The sequence below is a fragment of the Carlito syrichta genome, unplaced genomic scaffold (assembly GCF_000164805.1).
Source record: "Carlito syrichta isolate Samal-C Ts95f unplaced genomic scaffold, Tarsius_syrichta-2.0.1 Scaffold301609, whole genome shotgun sequence".
NCBI classification, from domain to species: domain Eukaryota; kingdom Metazoa; phylum Chordata; class Mammalia; order Primates; family Tarsiidae; genus Carlito; species Carlito syrichta.
The window spans coordinates 241,113-244,738 of NW_007245705.1; the positions used below are offsets into that span (position 1 = coordinate 241,113).

Sequence of the window (3,626 nt, forward strand, 5' to 3'; positions counted from 1 at the left end):
AAAAAAAGTATTGTACTGAATAATGTTCTTTTCCATAATTTTTTTTTTTTTGAGATGGAGTCTCACTCTGTCACCCAGACTGGAGTGCAGTGGCATGCAGGCTCACCACCACCCCAGCATCAACCTGTTGGGCTCAGGCGATCCTCCAGCCTCACTCTTTCGAATAGTCTAAACTACAGGCATGTGCTACCATGCCTGGCTATTTTTTGGATTTATTTTAGAGTCGAGTTCCCACCAAGTTGCCCGGGCTGGTTTCGAACCTGTGGGCTCAGGCAATCCACTCACCTTGGCCTCCCAAAGTGCTGGGATTACAAACTGAGCCATCAAGCCCAGACATCTTTTCGACAACTTTATCAACACTTACTACTTACTTTATTGTAAACCAGCTTCTAGGCATCCTCCCTTCTAAGTTTCTTTTGTCTATGTATGAGTCAATATTACTTTTTAAAAAGTTGCTTTAGGCTGGGAGTGGTGGCTCACGCCTGTAATTCTAGCACTTAGGAGGGCTGAGGCAAGGTGGGAGAATTGCTGGAGTCCAGGAGTTTGAGACCAACCTAGGCAAGATAGCGAGATCTCATCTCTTAAAAAACCAAAAACAAAACCCTGAGCGTGGTGGCAAGCACCTGTACTCCCAGCTACTGGCAGGGGAGGTGGGGGCTGAGACGGAAGGTTGCCTGGGTCCAGGAAGTCAAGGCTTCTGTTTGGGAAGATGAAGAGTTCTGAAGATTGATTGAATAATAATGTGAATGTACTTAACACTACTAAAGTTAAAAATGGTTAAGATGGTAAATTTTGTATTGTTATATTTCACCACAATTAAACATTTTAAAAAACTGTTCTAGGGGAAAAAACTTCCTTTGACTACCTTCTCTTGGTCTTTGATGTTTGGCAATGTTACTACTGCATGGAATTTGTTATAGTAATCCTATTCAGTGTAAATACATCTTGAATCAGATGATTCAAATATTCCACAGCCTTAGAAGCTTCTTTTTACTCTTTGAATACTGCCCATATCCATTCATTCTAGTCTCTCTTTTTGGCACTCTTGTTAGATTCATTAATATGTTGAACTTACCCTCTCCCATCCTGAACCTCCCCAGTTATTCAGCTTCTACATTGCATTCTGGAAAATTTTCTCAAACTGTATATTGTAGTCCCAGCCAAATGGAGAGTTTTCTGACATGGAAGGGAATAATTTTTTATATAGCCCCTAAAAGGATGAAGGATTAAGCAAACTGACAGCAAAAACTCAAGAAACAGGGAGACATAAGGCTCCTCGCTAGGGCTCAGGGGTTTGTGCCAAAGCCAAAACAATCACGTATTGCTGCGGATGTCACCTTTTTTCTCAACAAATATTAAAGACCAGCTGGATGCTGCTGTGTCCAGCGCTAGATTACTACGAACAGGGTCATGATGATCACATCACACCTCAAAGTCTGACACAGCATTAACAAAGAAAATAACAATTCCAAAAATTAGCTGGATATGGTGGAGTCTGCATAGTCCCAGCTACTCGGAGGGCCGAGGAGGAAGGATGCCTGAGCCCAGGAAGTCAAGGCTTCAGTCATACCGCATGTGTGGCCTTGCACAAGAAATGTATCTACTCTTAAGCTTCAGTTTCTTTCTGTGGGATGCTGGGAGAATCAAATCGGATAAGGCGAGCGAAAGGGCTGTACCCAAGTACTCTCAAGGCATTTTCTCAATTCTAAAATATTAAGTGGGCCGGGCGCGGTGGCTCAGCCCTGTAATCTCAGCCCTTTAGGAGTCTGAGGCGGTAGGAGATCGAGACCAGCCTGGGCAACACAGCGAGCCCTCGTCTCTATAAGAAAAATTTTTAACAACTTGGCGGGCCTGTAGTCCCAGCTACCGGGGAGACTGAGGCGGAAGGATCGCCTGAGCCCAAGAAGTCGAGGCCGCGGTAAGCCTTGATCGTGCCACTGTGCTCCCGCCTGGGCGACAGAGTGAGACCCCGACTCAAAACAAAACAAAAAAGATTGGTCAGGCGCACTATAAATTGAAGACGAGTTTGCGGGGAGGAGCAGTCCCCCAGCGGTACTTTCTGATTTGGGAAATCGGAAAAATACGAAAAAGTCTGCTTTCGAGTTGAGGAACCACAGTATCACAGTGGCTTGCTTGCTCTGTCCTGCCGCAAACGCTCTTATCTTGAATCTGAATGTTGTCTCTCGCCCAGCGTGTGGTGATACCACCCTCCCTCCCGAGCTTCCCGTCTGGACCGCTAACTCCAGTTTTCAGGTTCCTTTTGAGACCGCAGGGCTGCTTGGCTGGGAGCCGCTTTCACACGCTCGGCTCGACTTCTGTGCCGTCATTGGCTGTGGCTCTTCCCGGACCCGCCCACAACCTCAATCCTGATTGGATGCCAGTGCCTTTTTGTTGTGGCTCTCGGAGCGTTGTGATTGGACGAGTGGACTGACGCGCCGCTCCTGCGCCGGCGTGCCTTCCTGAGTCGGGATTGGCGGGCGAAGGCAGGGACGGGGCGGGACTCGTCCCACGGCGCACGTTCTGTGGCGGAGGGGGCGGAGCTGCCGGCGTCTGTTGGTCCAGGTCTCTGGGCCTGAGGCGTCCTCCCATCCCTCCCCCTGCCGGCGCCTCCAACCGCAGGTGAGGGCCGTCCGGGGCGGCGGAGAGCCTGGTCCCGGGCGACAGGATGGCGGCCTCGGGACCGCCGTGGGCCCGGAGGGCGGGGCGGGCCCGGGGAGAGGCGTCTGGGGCCCGGGCGTCCGGTGGGCGGCGGAGGCCTGGCTCCCTGCAGGGCCCCTGCGCAACCTCTGCGCCTCTGTTGGTCGCCAGGCCCGGGGCTCTTTGGGAGAGGGGCGGCCCGCGCTCCCCGACGCAGACACCCTGCGGCTTTCTCCCCGCCCATCTGGGCTCGGGGCCCCGTTCCAGCCCCCTCGACCGCGGGAGGGGCGCTCGGGTGGGTGGGAACCGGCGCGCCTGGACCGGCTCCGGGCCGGAGGGGTCGCCCAGAGGGGATGGGGTGGGCGGGGGCGTCTTTCCCGGCGCTGGAAGCAGCACCCGCGCTTGTTTCTTCTTCCACGTCTCTCGAGAGTCCTTGGGAACAAGTTTGGGGGAGTAAGGTTTGGGAAGGAGAAAGAGCACACATCCCCGCAAGGCAGGACTTCTGTTGCACGACGTGTCCACCTCAGACTGTTGCGTGACGGAATTAAGGACAGATGCTCTTCCAGCTGTTCTCAGCACTGCGTCTATACCCGAGGACCCAAAGCGCTGCCGATGTGTGTTCTGGTGCCGGCAGCCCTCATTGCTGAAACTCGGCGTAGCTGGTCCTTCTCGGAGGATGTAGCTTCCGTTGAAATCCTCATGGGGCCGAACCATCCCTCGATCTTGGGGGGATTTGAAACTGGAGGTATTTAAGCGCAGGACAAGTCAAAGAACTTGGACAGATCTGAACAAACACTCCGTATTGAAGTTGACGCAGCCAGAAGGGAATGGAGTTTATCTTCAGTTGTTTAGTTGGGAAACACACCAAAGGAGTTTGACATCAGGGGTTGCAAGGTGGGTGGCAAATTTAGTGTAGGGTCCTGTTAAAGTTTCTGCCGGGCTCGGTGGCTCAGCCTGTCATCCCGCGCCTTTGGGAGGCTGAGGTGAGT

At 52.5% G+C, this 3,626-nt stretch overlaps 1 protein-coding gene across 5 annotated transcripts in view; it reads left to right on the forward strand.

Moving 5' to 3' along the window:
• The window catches only part of SCOC (short coiled-coil protein), a 154,608-nt gene that overhangs the window by 142,464 nt on the left and 8,518 nt on the right, over positions 1 to 3,626 (forward strand). The window lies entirely within an intron of this gene.